This window comes from Rhinolophus sinicus, chromosome 1 (genome assembly GCF_057876585.1).
Source record: "Rhinolophus sinicus isolate RSI-liver-muscle chromosome 1, RSI-T2T, whole genome shotgun sequence".
Taxonomy (NCBI): domain Eukaryota; kingdom Metazoa; phylum Chordata; class Mammalia; order Chiroptera; family Rhinolophidae; genus Rhinolophus; species Rhinolophus sinicus.
This window is the reverse complement of record NC_142501.1, coordinates 143,339,060-143,356,492: the sequence shown is the minus strand read 5'-3', so window position 1 is coordinate 143,356,492 and position 17,433 is coordinate 143,339,060. Positions and strand designations below refer to the sequence as shown.

At 39.4% G+C, this 17,433-nt stretch overlaps 1 protein-coding gene and 1 pseudogene across 2 annotated transcripts in view; both read left to right on the top strand.

Moving 5' to 3' along the window:
• SCFD2 (sec1 family domain containing 2) overlaps nt 1-17,433 on the top strand; it is a 455,173-nt gene that overhangs the window by 79,559 nt on the left and 358,181 nt on the right. The gene's annotated exons all lie outside the window — the stretch shown is intronic.
• On the top strand, nt 2,014-3,126 carry LOC109451671 (glutamate dehydrogenase 1, mitochondrial-like; annotated as a pseudogene).

Sequence of the window (17,433 nt, the reverse complement as noted above, 5' to 3'; positions counted from 1 at the left end):
CTCCTGTTCATGTGCCATATGGCCTCCACATCTGGTGACCAGTCCATGCTCTTTTGGGGGAAAAAAACAAAGTTTCCTTTGAGGTACTACAAATACATTTCTGTAGAATCTGCTACTGCCCATGTCTACAAATATCTGGGTCCAAAATTAAATGCATAAAGCTGAAATTATATTACTTTTCAAAGATAACAATAATTAAATAAGACACAATACAAATTACGGCTTTAAGCTTTTTGGAACCAGTTCTTTTCTTCCAGCATATTACTGTACTTGCGATGATATCCCTTTGATGTTTTGACATATCTCTGAAATCATGATTAAATATGGTAACCAGAACTCGCACTGACTTATTGTACTGGGCAAGTCATTTGGAATCAATATTAGAGGGGAAAAAAATGCTATTTGGAAAAGCTCTCCTAATTTTAATGAATTTAATTTGTGTTGAACTTCCAAGTCTTTTTTTTCCTCCAGAACTGTCATTAAAGTAGTTATCGCAATAAGTTATTAAGTGTAATAAAAACTTCAAATAGAAATGTAAATTCAAGATATCATTAGCAAATGTTTATCATTAATAATTTTAACATTTAGCCTAGCCAATATCCACCGTCCCATGGATAAAAATAACAATTAAACTGTTTGGCAACTACTCATATTGATATGTTTAACAGTCATTTAAAAATGATTTCTTCCATCAAAGCCTTGAGGAGAATGTTAGAGCACATACATGTGCAATATTGTATTGGTGACACAATCAAGATTCTGTGTTTCAACACCAAGGTTTTATTTTCTTAACTCCCTGACTCATTGTTGCTTCTCTCACTGTTTTAGAATATGATTAAGATTTGTGCCATTTTTCTTGTGTTAAAGAAACAAAGCAGGGGCCAAAGGGAAAGACATAATCCAGATAACATGGTTATATAGGAACAGATTTCCAAAGTGTTAACTGATGTTGTGAAAAGCTGTTTTAGTAATAAGCCTAATGGGAAAACAATGTGGTAAGGAAACTCAGTGATACCGAAATTTGACTCTTTCAAAGTAATGTCAGGTACCAGGAGCAAAGGGACAAAATGAACAGAATCAGTCCCATGTGTTGCTAAACAGAGGTTTTGGTTTTGTTCCTCTGCTGCCTCTTCTTGCAGAGCTGCGGGGTTTTCCCTGCTCCTTAGGTTGTAATCCCCTCCTTCCATCAATATTAATCTTGTTCTACCTTCCCCTAATTTGTCTCCTGGCAGTGCCATTTTAATCTTAACTTAATTTTTCTTTTCTAGTACAATAGTCTAGACTTGAAGTTCATATGCGTAACAAGCAAAAAAGTAAGCAAACAATGGAATCATATTCTTAAAATTGTATCCAAAATCTGGACAATAGCCATTCGATGGGAATTCGTATCATAAATCACCATTGGAGAAGGAATCAGAGACGGGAGGCATAAGCGTTCCAAACTGTGGTAGTATTGTCAAGAACAGAGTGACTATTCCCTCCGAGTCTCCCCACACGTCCTAGACCGAGATGCCCTCCGAGGCCTCGACCCGCTGCCTGGACAAAGCGCTGCTGCCGCCCGGCGCCTGGCCCGCAGCCCTGGTCTCGGAGGCCGGTTCCACGGAGCTGCTGCAGCCGGGGCACAGGCAGCCCGCCACCGCCCGGCTGCTGAGGCTCGCGCCGCCCTCCTGGCGACACTATAGCTGCCGACCACGAGGACGGCACTGACTTGTTCAAGCTTGTGGAGGGCTTCTTCCACCGTGGCGCCGGCGTCGTGGAGGACAGGCTGCTGGAGGACCTCGAGACGCTGCAGAGCGGGAGCAAAAGGAGCAGGAGCAGAACTGGGTGCGCGGCACCCCGTGGACCACCGAGCCCTGCAACCGCGTGCAGAGCCTGTCCTTCCCCATCCGTCTGATCGTCGGCTCCTGGGAGGTCATCAAGGGCTGCGTGGCCCGCACAGCCAGCACCATACACCCGCAAGGGAGGTCTCTCTTACAGTACTGATGTGAGCGTAGAAAAGCTTTGGCTTCTGTGATGTCACAGAAGTGTGCAGTGGTTGCTGTGCCATGAGGGGTTGCCAAGCTGGTGTTAAGATCAGTCCCAAGAACTATACGGATACTGACTTGGAAATGCTCGCAAGGAGGTTCACTGCGGAGCTGGCAAAGAAGGGCTTTATTCGTCCTGGAGTGGATGTGCTGCCCCAGACATGAGCACGGATGAGCCGGTGACGTCCTGGGTTGCTGACACCTGTGCTGTCACCGTCAAGCACTATGACATTAATGCCCATGCCTTGTCATTGGTACACCCGCCAGGCAGGGTGGCGTCCATGGATGGATCTCTGCAACCCACCAGAGAACTGTCCATGTCACTGAAAACTTCATCAGTGAAGCTTCTTCCATGACTATTTAAGGAAGGACAACAGGGTTTGGAGATAGAACATTTGTTGTTCAGGGATTTGGTAATGTGAGTCTGCACTCTATGGGATATTTGCATCACTTTGGTGCTAAATGTGTTGGTGTTGGTAAATCTGGTGGGAGCATATCCATATCGTATTGACCCAAAAGAACTGGAAGACTTAAAATTGCAACACGGATCAATCCTGGGCTTCCCCAAGGCAAAGCGTTATGAAGGGAGCACCTCGGAGGCCGACTGACATACTGATCCCTGCTGCCAGCGAGAAGCAGTTGACAAAGTTCATTGCTGAAGGTGCCAATGGACAGACTACTCCAGAAACTGATAAGATTTTGCTGGGGAGGAACATTATGGTTATTCCACATCTATACTTGAATGCTGGAAGAGGACAGTATCTTACTTTGAGCGGCTGAAGAACCTAAATCCTGTCAGCTAGGACCATTTGATCTTAAAATATGAAAGATTCTAACTACCACTTGCTCATGTCTGTTCAAGAGAATTTGGAAAGAAAATTTGGAAAGCACGGTGCAACTATTCCAGTTGTACCCACAGAAGAGTTCCAAGACAGGATATTGGGGGCATCCGAGAAGGACGTCGTGCTTTGTCTTAGCTTACACCGTGGAGTACACGGCCAGGAAGTATAACCTGGGATTGGACCTGAGAACAGCTGCCCGTATCAATGCCATTGAGAAAGTCTTCAAGGTGTACAATGAAGCCAGTGTGACCGGCACATAGATGGACTGTAGCTGACCTCGTCACTCCCCTCTTCACCGCTTTATCTGTAGACCTATCACAAGTTTACATGTAATCATAGAAATCTTTTTCTCTCATGACTTACCATGTTTCCCCAAAAATAAGCTCTAATGCATCTTTTGGAACAAAAATTAATATAAGACCCAGTCTTATATTAATAAGACAAATAATGGACACCATTCTCAACAAGTCAATCCAAACCAGCCCCTTAAGAAAAAAGAAATTAAGGTTAGGGGTTCATGTACAACACTGATGAGTGTGAAGGTAGAAATTATGTCACAGAGTCATTTGGGTGGTTTCCCTTTACAGATAGAAGAAAAAGTCTCTTCTATCTGGCTGTGCTGCCTTGTTCCGTGGCTGCTTCCCCGCAGTCGGAGCTGCAGCCAAGGAAACTACCTCTTTTCCAGGAGCAGTCAGTTACTTGTTGCTTCAGCTCTGGAGAAGTCTGACATGTGCTGTAACTCTGACACGCTTAAAAAGCAGGTGTGTGGCACTTGCAGAAGGTTGGCATGGTCCTCGAGTGAGTTCTTGGTATTTTATATCAGCAAAAGAGCTCAATTTTACAGATTGTAAACAGAAATAAAAGCTGTTTCTCTTTATGCATTTTATTCTTTTAGAATAAAATAAGTACATGCTACTGTAATAAAATTGCCTTTAATCACTTAACAAGCCTAATCTTGACTCAAGCAATGAATGCGTATAAACATAGTGAATGAGAAAAGCTAGTATTTTTTGTAACATAAACAGTATCATTTATGGCTTATCAATAGCATACTATTGTCCCACAAAACAAAAAGTCCAATAGAGAGTTAAATTATCTTCATGCATATCATTCAACAGCAAATGATTGAGGCTATTTTTAAGATCATCAAAATTTACTAACCACAGTTATGACATACAGTCCTAGGAATGCCATGACCTCCTTATCATGTTAATTAATTGGTCTTCTCTTTTGAAAATCTATTGTGGTGACTGATTGAACGATAATTCAAATAGAGTGTCCCAGAAAAAAACACATGGGCTCCCTCTTTGGAGTCTGACTTGGTGACTCGGAGCTTTGCCAATAGCCCGACTCACCCTGACTTTCTGTCTTCTTCAGAGGCTCACATTCTACACACAAGTTCATTCACAGCGGCCTGAAAACAACTTAGGGTTCGTGTGTTTGGGAGTTATTTTGCCAGGGCCTTTTGAATAGTAGTGTCCCAATGAAGTGCTAGATATTATTTATGTACAAATGAGATTTTCTCATTGTTGTTGTTTTTTAACAATAATAACCTTTCAGAAATGTCTAACTACTTTGCAACTTAGACTTAACCTGGTGATAAAGGCAGTTATTAAAAGTCTACCTTTTCTAGCGACAACACTGTAATAGCTGTTAACTCTTGAGTGAGTGTGGGGAGAAGGATGGGATTGTGACGGGTAAGGGAGGACAATGACGTTTTAATTCTATTCTTCTATAGTGTTTTAATATTTTACAATATACTCCTACGTTATTGGTACAGTAAGCAATAAAGATGAAAAATCGGGGGGGAAAATCTACCTTTTCAAAAAAAAAAAGAATCGATACTTACTAGCAAGGTCTTTTTAATTTAGATTTGGATTCAATGGGGTTTTAATTTAATTTTACAATTTTTGTTATGAGGCAAGAACTTAGCGAAATTAAGAATGTACGAGGTAATTTAGTGTCAGTAGACAAAGACTCTTGTGAATGGAAGTCAGACCTGATTTTCAGTCTCTAAATCCTTTGCTTGTTAGTTTCTTCATCAATCAAATGGGGCTATTATTTTCTTCTCTTTCCTTAAGGAGGTTCTGTAATGGTCAATATTACCTTACTCTCAAGTCTCCAAGGAGAGTTGCTTGATGTTTCTAAGCCCTTTTTTTCCTCATTTGTGTAATTGGGGTGGCTTTTGGGTGGTTCTTGGCGTTAGAAAGAATGTATATACCCTGCATTAGGCACAGTGCCTGCTAACTCATGGGTACTCGAAAGATAGATTTGACCATTGCAGTTACTATGTTACTCCTGCTATTACTCTGCTGCTGTTACTATCATTACCTCCTTATTTGCCAGTATTTAATCAATACTAGTTCTTGTCTATGATCAAAATAAACACCACGATACAGCTGAGATTCATTTCTACCACTTCCTGCATGGGAAATTTGTTTTGCTTTTTTGAAAGCAAAGATAGCATTTCAAATACCCCTACATGTAATTTAAATCAGGGTTTCAAATGTTTTATTTCACTAAGACATTTATTTTTCTTAGGGAGATTCGCCCTCCCCTCGACCCTCAATACTAGAATCAGTCAGAGCTGGACAGAGTCTTTGGGACTCTTGTTATGTATGTGAAGCTTTGCAATTGACCTCTAAGTCATCAATGATATTGAGTTATGGTTAGTAAGGTGTTATTATTAACTGTTTTGTTGTATCTAATGCTGTAAAATTGTGCAGGGGTTACATTTATATGGTCTTCAAATAACTCAATACCTGACTACATTTCATGTAAGAATATTCTTTATAGTTTTGATAATTTTTTAGAATATATTAGCACATAGACACACAGGAAGTACTCAATTACTTATTTCAACAAAGAATTATTGAGTGCCTACTTTGTGACTACTAGTCATAGTCTATGTCTTAGGACCAGAGCAGTGAATATTACAAAGTGCCTTCCCTGATAGAACTTACATTCTAGTTAAGGAAACAGCAAACAAACAAATAATTATTTAAACAAACAAATATGCATGTATGATAATGAGCTTATAAACTGAACAGTGTGTAAGTTATATGTAAACTTATGTACTGTTGTCTATAGCATCTGTTCTATTGATTGATAGCCTTGCCATACTTGCTCTTAAATAATTTGAGTATGGGGCCGGCCCCATGGCTCAGGTGGTTGGAGCACCGTGTTCCTAACGCCGTCGTCGCTGGTTCAATTCCCACAAGGGCCAGTGAGCTGCACCCTCTACAGCTAAGACTGTGAACAACAGCTCTCCCTGGAGCTGGGCTGCTGTGAGCAGCCGGAGGTTTGTGAGAGCTGCTGCTGTATGTGGCCAACCCACTGCCTGGGGGGCGGGGCGTAGTAAGGGGAAAAGATAATTTGAGTGTCACTATTGGTGATAAGTGCTATGATAAAAATAGATCTGGGTCATGAGGATAATATGCCATGGGGATTGGGGGTGATATCATATACCATGTGGTTAGGGTTGGACATTTCAGAAGAAGTGACATTTGAGTAGAGATGTAAATGAAGAGAGGGAGTGAGCCGTGAGCCATCTCGGGGCCATCTGGGGAGAGAGTGTTCTAGGCAGGGGCAGCAGGAAGTTCAAATACCCTGAGGCAGGTGGGAGGCCACTGTTGGGGTGTTAGTGTAGGTAGGTAGTGGGGGGATGAGCACAGAGAGGTGTGGTAAGGAGGGTGGGGGACAGATTTTGAGGTCTTATAGGCTCTGGCAGTAGTGGTAGTGATAGACACCATTATTATTTGGTATTTTGATCTTAGTAAGTCTTAAAATTATGTTAAGCATTGAGAAAAAATATGGCATTATTTAGATACATGTAAAGATTTTAAGAGCTCTTTGAAACAGAATTGCACTGGGTACTCTAACATGCTGCATTATTTGCTGTACATCTAATTCTTGAATTTTCTTTTAGTGTAAACTGGCATGACGTTTTTGTGTATGAATACTTAAGAGTTGTGATGAGAGGTTTTTCACAGGGCCTGACTGAAAGCACGTAGATTTTGGAGAGCTTACTCATTCTGGTTTTAATTTTGGCCCCCTCTTTGTATCAAAAGTCAGGTCCCTGAAGAGAAATAAATGAAGTCTGAGGTGCTTTTTTCTTACTCTGTTCCAAAGAAGGTTTTGGAGTTCTTGTTTTGGCACTCTACAGCTACAAAAGGAATTTTTTTTCCTCTACACCTGCAGCAATAAAACATTAAAAAGATAGTGATCTTGAGTTCTGTCTTTACACTTATGTCTGAAATCTTATATACAATCGGGTTGTCTTTAGACAGTTGGGTTTGTCTTAAACTTTGTAAAAAGGTAATGCTTTTTACACTAAGCCTATGAAATAATTCTAGCATAATCATCATTGCTAGAAAGTATGGGTACCATATGTGTTTACATACCCTTCATTGATCATTGTTACAGAAGTTTTTCAATATTTTAGTAATTGGAACAGCCCTACTGATACATACAGCGGAATATTTTCCTTGCCCCACTTTCTACCTGTACCTAGTTTTGAATAGGATTTTTATAAACATCAACTATATTTGTAAACAAGATAGAAAAAAGTAGAATGTGTTCGTTTAAAAAATTATTGATGTAATCATTGCAAATGAGTTAAGGTTCACTTGTGAAGCATAATTTAAGTGATTCAATTGGTTTCCTTTTAAAAACTTCCATCATTTCAAGATAACAAATGATCCTATGTAGCAATTTTATAAAAATAACTACTCTAGAGGCCTCCGGCCAAGATGGCAGAGTGGTTAAATGCTCTGCTTGCCTCCTCCCATGACCACCTCAAATTACAACTAAACTGCAAAACAATCATCACTGAGAATCAATCACCTGAAGTCTAGTTGAAAATAAGTCCTGTAACTAAGGATATACAAAAGAAGACACATCAAGTCTGGAAGGAGGAGTGGAGCCACAGAATAGGATATCTCAGCTGTGGAGGTCTTCCCTGAAGAGCAAGTGGTCCCAGCCCCACACCAGGCTCCCCAGCCTGGGTTTCCGGTGCCAAAAAAAAAGAGTCCCCATAACTTCTGGCTATGAAAACCAGTGGAAATTGTTGCTAAGTCAGACGAGAGTGTTTGGAGTCCCAGGTGTTCCTCTTAAAAGGCTCAAGGATGAACTTACTCACTGACGGGCTCAGTGGTTCTGAGCTCAGGGATTGGGTAGCACCTCAAAAGGCACCAGGGAGATATGGGGAGGAACTGAGTTGTCTAGTTTCAGGATGAGGACTGGAGGAGAAGCTTTCTCCCAGAAAGAAGGGCTGGCAGAAGCCATTGTTCCTTTGTTGAGCCCTCCCCCGATCCAGCCTGCACTTGCAGGCAGGTGCCATATCAGAGTCTCCAGCAATCTGGCTAACAACACTCACCCCGCTTTGGTGATTCCCTGAGACCCTGTCCCACCCAACTTATGGGCCAACACAAGCTGCTTCCAGAGGCTTTTCCATACAAATGACCTATCTTGGCTCATGCTACAGACTTTCCTAAAATCTCTCAAAGATTCACAAACCCCAAACAAGCAGCATCTGGCCTTGGCATGCCCCATACCTCTTGCTAAGCAGCCCCAAGACTGGCACTGGTGGCAGCAAGCCCGAGTTTGCAGCTCAGCTTCTCCCAGGTGACTCCAAGCCCCGCACAAGTAGCAGCCATCTGCAGATTACTTTGTAGCTCATAACAAGTGGCCTGGGCAGGGCACAGACAATGGCTGACCTTGGCCTGCAACAGAGCCTCTCCAAAGAGGCCCCAGAACTAACTCACCTGGTGGCCAGCTTCAGACCATACCAGAGCACCACCCAAGCCCCTCCACAAAAGGCACACCCTAAGGGCAGACTGGACAGGCACCAGAAAGCGCCCATAAGACTGTCAGCTGATTTCTCAACAGAAACTTTGCAAGTCAGAAGGGATTGGCACAAAATATTCAAAGTGATGAAAAGCAAGGACCTAGAACCAAGACAACTCTGCCTGGCGAAGCTATCATTTAGAATCGAAGGACAGATAAAGAGCTTCTCAGACAAGAAAAAGCTAAAGGAACTCGTCACCACCAAACCAGTATTACAAGAAATGTTAAAGGGACTTCTTTAAGAAGAAGAAGACAAAAAAGATAAAAAATGTGGATAATAAAACAGCAATATCTACATGTTTATCAACAATTATTATATTTGAAAAATTTTTAATTTTTTAATTACAGTTGACATTCATATTATTTTTAATATTTCAAATGTACTATGTAGTTGTTAGACATTTATATAATTTACAAAGTGATCCCCCAATAGTCTAATACTCACCTGGCACTATACATAGTTATTACAATATCATTGACTATATTCCCTATGATGTACTTTACATTTCTGTGATTATTTTGTAACTACCAATTTGTGCTTCTTAATTCCATCACCTTTTTCACCCAGCCCCCCAACCCCACTTCCATGTGGTAACCATCAGTTTGTTGTCTTATCTATAAGTCTGTTTCTCTTTTGTTTGTTCATTTATTTGGTTTATTAGAGTCCACATATAAGTGAGATCATATGTTATTTACCTTTTTCTGTATGACTTATTTCACTGAGCATAATAACCTCTATGTTCCATCCATGTTCTCGCAGATAGTAAGATTTTATGTTTTTCTGGCTGAGTAATATTCTGTTGTACATATGTACCATATGTTCTTTATCCAATTGTCTATTGATTGGCACTTAGGTTGATTCCATATTTTAGCTATTGTAAATAGTGCTACAGTGATCATAGGGGTACATGTATCTTTTCAAGTTATTGTTTTTGATTTCTTCAAATAAATATTCAAAAGTGGAATTGCTCTGTCATAAGGTAGTTCTATTTTTAATTTTTTGAGAAACCTCCATATTGTTTTCCATAGTAGCTGCATGAATTTGCAATCCCATCAGTAGTACCTGTGGGTTCCCTTTTCTCCACATCCTCGCCAACACTTGTTTTTTGCTTTATTGATGATAGCCATTCTGACAGGTGTGAGGTGATACCTCATTGTGTTTTTAATTTGTATTCCTCTGATAATTAGTGTTGTTGCGCATCTTTCCATATGTCTATTGGCCATCTGTATGTCCTCTTTGGAGCAATGTCTATTTGGGTCCTCTGCCCATTTTTTAATTGGATTGTTTGTTTTCTTAGTGTTGAGTTATATGATATCTTTATAAATTTTGGATATTAACTCCTTAGCAGATGTATCACAGGCAAATATCTTCTCCCATTCCGTAGGGTGTTTTTTAATTTTGTTGATGGTTTCCTTTGCTGTGCAAAAACTTTTTAATTTGATGTAGTCCCATTTGTTTATTTTTTCTTTTGCCTGAGATGATATATTAGAAAAAATTACTAAGAGCAATGTTAGAGAGTTTATTGCCTTTGTTTTCTTCTCGAAGTTTGATGGTTTTAGTTTTAGATTTAAGTCTTTAATCTATCTTGACTTTATTCTCGTATATGGAGTAAGAAGGTGGTCCACTTTCGTTTTTTGCATCTATCTGTCCAATTTTCTCAACACCATTTATTGAGTAGATTGTCTTTACCCCATTGTATATTCTTGCCTCCTTTGTCATAGATGAAATGACTGTATAGGTGTCAGTTTATTTTTGTGCTCTCTATTCTGTTCCTTTGATCTATGTGTCTGTTTTTATGCCAACGCCATACTATGTTGATTACTATGGCCTTGTAGTATCACTTGATATCAGGTAGCGTGATACCTCCAAGTTTGTTCTTTTTCAAGATTGCCATGACTATTCAGGATCTTGTATGGTTCCATATAAATTTTAGGATTATTTGTTCTAGTTCTGTGAAAAATGTCGTTGGTATTTTGATAGGGATTGTCGTGAATCTGTAGATTGCTTTGGGGAGTATGGACATTTTACCTATCTATCAACAATTACTCTAAATGCAAATGGATTCTATGCTCCAATCAAAAGACATAGGGTGGCTGAATGGATAAGAAAACAAGGCCCTTACATATGCTACCTACAAGAGACTCACTTCAGATTGAAAGACACACAGAAACTGAAAGTAGAGGCGTGGTTAAAAGATATACAATGAAAATGGAAACAAAGCAAAACAAAAAGCTGGGGCAATAATACTTATACCAGACAAAATACACTTTAAAACAAAGGCTACAACAAGAGACAAAGAAGGACCCATAATTTCCACTTCTGGGTATTTATCTGAAGAAACCCAAAATACTAATTCAAAAAGACATATGCATCCATATGCTTATTGCAGCATTATTTACAATAGCCAAGATATAGAAGCAACCTAAGTGTCCATCAATGGATGAATGGATGAAGAAGCAGTGCATATATACAATGGAACCTTATTCAGTTATACAAAAGAATGAAATCTTGCCATCTGCAACAACATGGATGGACCTAAGGGTATTATGCTAAGTGAAACAAATTAGACAGAGAATGACAAATACCATATGATTTCACTTATATGTGAAATCTTAGAAGGAAGAAAGAAAGAAAGAAAAGAAAGAAAGAAAGAAAGAAAGAAAGAAACAAACAAACAAACAAACAAAATAGAAACAAACTCATAGATTTGGAGAACATTTTGATGGTTGCCAGATGGGAGGGGTATTGGGAGGATAGGTAAAGGGTGGGAAGAAATTAAGAAGTACAAATTGATAATTATAAAATAGTCATGAGGATATACATTATAGCATAGAGAATATAACCAATAATATTGTAATAGCTATGTATGGTGTCAAGTGGGTACTAGACTTATTGTGGCGATGACTTCGTAAGTTATATAAATGTCTAATTACTATGCTATACACCTGAAGCTAATATAATATTGTATGTCAACTATAATTGAAAAATAAAAAATTATTAAGAAAAAAATAACTACTCCAAACCTCCATGTCTAATAGGAACATTTCTCCTTGTACCTTAATGAATATTAGTCATTTGTCCATAATTTCTTATCTCCTCTCTCCTTCACCCCAACACACATTCACACACCCACTCATTCCCAGTCTCCTTAATACTTGATTGTAGTGTCCTCTGTTCATGTGCAAATAACTTTTTGCTGTCTTTTGATTTTGATACTCTCTCCAGCCTGATCTGAACTTTGTTGTTCGTTTGGGAAGTGAGATGGGCAAATACTTGCTGATAGGGTTTCATCATGGTTGTATCAACTTGAGTGCACTGAATACACCGACGTAAACATGATTCCCACATTTTGTATTGTTTTGACTCTTGCAAGTCCTGGTCCCTTTTAAGCTATAATATGTGGTTCACTTTACCAACTTTGGTGAAGAAAAGGAGCATTTGGTTTTGAGAGGAGGAGAATGTTTTCCCAACAGTGAATTCTGTTAAGTTCTGGAATTTTTTTTTTTTTTTCCCAGAAGAAGGAACAGAGGTACCATTCCCAAGTAATTTAAAATTCAACAGGAAGAAACTTAGCTTGCGAGGATACCTCCCATCTAATATTATAAGGCAACCAAAGAAGGGAAGGAAAAGTGAAGACGAAGTAGTAAACTAGAAAGTAGAAAATGGCCTCATGAAGCTAAAATTCAAACTCCTTAGCTGGCAGTTTTGCCCTTTCAGTACATAGTTCAACCAGTGAAGCTCAAACTTTCTGGTCATAGGAGTTCTTTACATTCTTGAATGTTATTATGGGCCTTAGAGAGCTTTTGTTTATGAGGGATATCCACGTGAACCACCTTAGAAAATAAAACTGAGAAATGAAAAAACTTATTAGTTAATTAAAAATAACAATAATAAATCATTGCATGTTAATATAAATAACACATTTTTCATGAAAAATAACTATATTTTTTAAAACAGAAACATTTAGTGAGAAGAGTGGCATTGTTTTACATTTCACAAATCTCTTTAAAATGTCTAGCTTAATAGAAGACAGCTGGATTCTCCTATCTGCTTCTGCGTTCAATCTGTTGTCATATCATATGTTTCATAGCTTCTGGAAAACTTCACTGTATGCTCCTCAGAGAATGAGAGTGAAAAAAGTCTTAGTATTATTATGAAAATAATTTTGACCTTGTGGACCCCCTGAAAAGGTTCCCCAGGGTCCCTGACCACAGTTTGAGAACTGTTGGCCTAAACAAATCTTTCCAGTCTCTCTTGTGTCAACCCCTCATGTAGCCTTCTCCCCACCGTCACTTCTCCCCACCCCCACCCCCCATTGTCCTAGCTGCCTACAGTTTAGAGACTAGAATCTCAAGCATTAGAGTCAAATAGAGTCCTCCCAGTGCCATCAGGAAAGGGTTCAACTCAATATTATGAAAATAACAAAAGAGTTCATCGAGCATGAGTGAACCCAGTTTCTGAAATTAAAACGATAGTTGGAGTCTTACCCACAGTGATCGGGGCCAGAAGCTGATAGGTTAATTTTTAAAAAGCAATTTAAAACAGAGAATTGTAAAAAGATGCATGCACACACACATCAACATTTTTTAACTTACGTAAAGTATAGCCACTCGCTCACCAAATTTGTACTGTAGTTCCAGAGTTTGCTGATTGGAATTCTCCATCCTACTTTTTGCATAAATGACACACAAAATGCATCACCTACTATTTCTAACTTTATATTTTTTAAAAATGGAGTAAGACATTAAAGTCACTTGCAAAACAGTCTAAGGGCTCTGATCACTGTCTGTCATTTCTCTGTAGGACAGTTTCTCACGGACAGACCGTGTCTCGTCATCTTTTTCCTGGTCTTACCACAGTGTCTGACAGTAGTAGCTATTCCCTGACAGCTTATTAGCTGAGTACACAGTGAAGACATGTATCCAAGAATGAATGAAGCAGAGATTATATGGTGAAATTATGTTCATTATAAATTATTTCTGACCCCACTATTAGCAATAGAGGGGAGAACTGTTAAGCGGACAGTCTTATATTCAGAGAGGAATTGACCATTAATTACTCTTCTAATTTTGAATCTTTTTTTTCCATTTTCTATTTCTTTTGTTGGTTTCCTTTGTTGTTGTTCTTCTGGCAAATATTCTCAACTTTATCTTCCAAGCTTTTTATTGAGCATTTCATGTTTATTATCATATTTTTAATTTCAGAAGCTCTTTGTGTTTATATATGTGCATGTGTGCACTCTGTTTATAATTATAATAATTATTATTATTTAAATAGCACTTTGCTCTTGTTTTATGGATACAATATCTTCCCTCTGCATGGTTTTTCCACAGTGCCTTTTAAAATTTTTTTAAGTTGTTTTCTTCTCCGTCTTCAGATGTTGGATAATTCCTGCTTGTAAGAATTAAGAGTAGATGTCTAAAAAACTCATTGGATATGCTCCAACTATGGTAGGCTTATGGATTTGAGCTTTACTATAGGGATCAGGTGAGCTGTTTGCTGGTGAACCATAATAATCAGTATTAGGTCTCTTCTCTTGAGCTAGAAGTATTCTCCCAAAGAGTGCCCTTCCAATTTTCTGTCTGGAATTGAAAAGGTGTGGAGTATCTTCTGAGAGCCATGTGAAGAACGGGTAGTGTCTAGGTCTATTCAGGCCGCTATAACAAAATGCTACACACTGGGTAACTTATAAACAGAAATTTATTTAGGCTGGGAAGTTCAAGATCAGAGACCCAGCATGGTTACATCCTGGTGAAGGCCCTCTTCCTGGTTCATAGCCAGCACCTTCTCGTTGTGTCCTCACCTGGTGAAAGGGGCTAGGGGTCTCTCTGGGGCACTAATCCTGTTCATGAGGGCTGCACCCTCATGACGTAAGCACCTCCCAAAGGTCCCACGTCCTTATATTATCATCTTTGGAGGTTAGGATGTCAACATATGAATTTTGGGAAGACACAAACGTTCAGACCATAGCAGGTGGGTAATGTTAGCATCCAGCTTTGGGTGTGTGTTCATTTAGTTTCCACATCTTTGCCAGTTACCCCTAGACCAAAACCCTTTGTTTTACTCTCTCCAGAGAATAAACCTGTCTGCTCCCAAGGTAAGAGAAAGGTAATTGCCAAGTGATGTGAAATGTTGGAAGGGGTCCAACTGCTTCTCAGACAATTTCATCCCACTTATTATTATTGTACCCCAGTTCCCTCTCAGCTTCTGAGGAACCCCTTGCTACCATTTTCTGAGCCTTTTGTGAACTCTGTGGTGTGAATACATTTCTGTCTCAGCCCTCCCACCAGTTAGGATTTGGCTTTCTTAGTCTCCTAAGTCCTTTAACAGCTATGCATTGACTTTCAAGCTTCCAAAATTTTGTTGCTGTTATTTCCTCCCCAGTTTTCGTTGTACCTATGGGTTTATTTGTTAAAAAACAAAAACCTTTCTTTTCTGTTTTTGTTTTTTTTTCTTTCTGGAATTTTACTGGAGTTTTGGGAGATAGCATATTGAGATGTATATGTATAATCTTCCATTTTAACTCTGAATTCATTTGATCTTTCTAAAATTGAAAATCCTACTTTCAAATATTCTATTACACCTCCCTGGTCTCAATAGAGTCAAATACAAACTAAAGGGAATATTTGGCTATACTGTCTCTTGTTAAGATCTGTGTTCCTAGTATAAATGATGATATCAACTATATTTTCTAGCAAATACTCAAACTTTATTAAAACTTGTAACTTTTGACTTTGAGAATGGATTTATATGTTTCTGATGCATAGAAATGAATGACTAAAGTAAATTCATTAAGTGAGTGTGTGTGTGTGTGTGTGTGCGTGCACATGCAGGCGCACATATGTGTTATGAAATTGAGTCTATTAGAAGTTACACAGGTCGTCATGTAGATTAAATTTATGCCCTTAACAAAATATACTTTTATCTACATTTATCCTTCAACAGTAAATATATAGTCAGGACTTGATCTGAACACAGTTTATTAAAACCAGAGACTTTCTACTTCGTGGAGGTAAACTTCTTTCAGTTATTAGCAGAGTGCTTGTCCTGTCTCCTGATTTTCCAAGTAGGAACCCACAATCTTTTTACCAGAAACTGATTATTGGTTTCACCTTAAGTAGGGAAAAGACTCTGTTATTAGTCACCAAGATCGTGCTTACATTTTGCTTTCAAATCTGATTATATCAGGATGCTGTAGTAATTTTTTTCATTTGTAATTCACTTTAACAGTTCAACATTTTCAGAGATTCGCATTCATAATGAGTTTTTTGTTGAGGGTGAATTTGGAGGTGGCAGGGTGGGAAGAGCAGCAGAAGTTGCCAGGTAGGAATTAAAATGAACCTCTATTACAATGACTCTAAGGTTGACTCGGTTTCTTATATCCTAGTTTGAAGGGTTCAGATGCAGAATAGTCGCCATAGAAAGAAATATTATTATATGAATACGAGCTGTATTTCTGATTTTGGGCAACAATCTCAGGGCTATGGACTGAATTGTGTCTGTCCCTTACCCTCCCTCCCCCCCAAAAAAAAAATCATATGTTGAAGCCCTCTAACCTTCAGTGTGATGGTATTTGGAGATGAGGCCGTTGGGAGATAATTAGATTTAGATGAGGTCGTGAGGGTGGGGCCCTCAGGATGGCATTGGTGCACTTATAAGAATAGACACCATGTCTTGTGTACCTGAAACTGAAAAAAAAAAAAAAAAGAATAGACACCAGAGACCTCGCTCTCTTTCTCTCTGCTGTGTGAGGATACAGTGAGAAGGTGGCCATCTGCAAGCCAGAAGGGGAGCCCACACCAAAGTCCAGCGATGCTGGCACTCTGATCTTGGACTTCCAACCTTCAGAACTGTGAGAACACACACTTCTGTTGTTTAAGCAGGCCAGTCTATGGTATTTTGTTATGGCAGCCCCAGCTGATAATACAGTTGGAAATCCTGTCTTTGGTCATATGAGAGACAGCCCAGATTCAACCCGTCTGTATTTCAACCCATCTGGAAATACAGCTGAGGATGATTTCTCACACAAATCAGTTCGCCAATTGTTTACACATCAGCTGTGTGTCCAATAATTCAATTCTGACACTATCTACCTGCAGTTAGCATCACATCCCCCAAGTTAAAAGGGTTCAGTTCCACAAGACGCCCCCACTCAGATGCCAGTTGCAAGTTCCAGGCCACCAGTATTTCTGACTGAGTAACTATAGTCAGAGGTTTCCATGGCCCCCTTTGCAGGTTCAATAATTTGTTAGAATGGCTTATGGAACTCAGGAAAACACTTTATTTGCATTTACCAGTTTATTATAAATGATACAACTCAAGAACAGCCAAGTGGAAGAGATGAATAGGGCAAAGTATGGGGGTTGGTGGGACATGGAGCTTCCATGCCCTCTCTGGTGCACCACCCTCCCGGAAAGTTCATGTGTTCACCAATCTGGAAGCCCAGCAAATCTCTTTGTTCAAGAGTTTTTATAGAGCTCAATCTCCAGCCGCCACCCCTCCCTATAGGACCTTGGGTGGGGCAGAAAGTTACAACCCTTGAATCATTTGGTCTTTGGATGATAATTCCCATTCTGAGGCTACCTAGGGATCTCACCCTAAGTCACCTCTGTAGCCTAAACTCAGGTGTGATCATCAAAGAGGCTTGTTATGAATAATAAACGACACTCTCCTTACTCAGGAAATTCCGAGCGATTTAGGACCTCTGTGCCAGCAACCT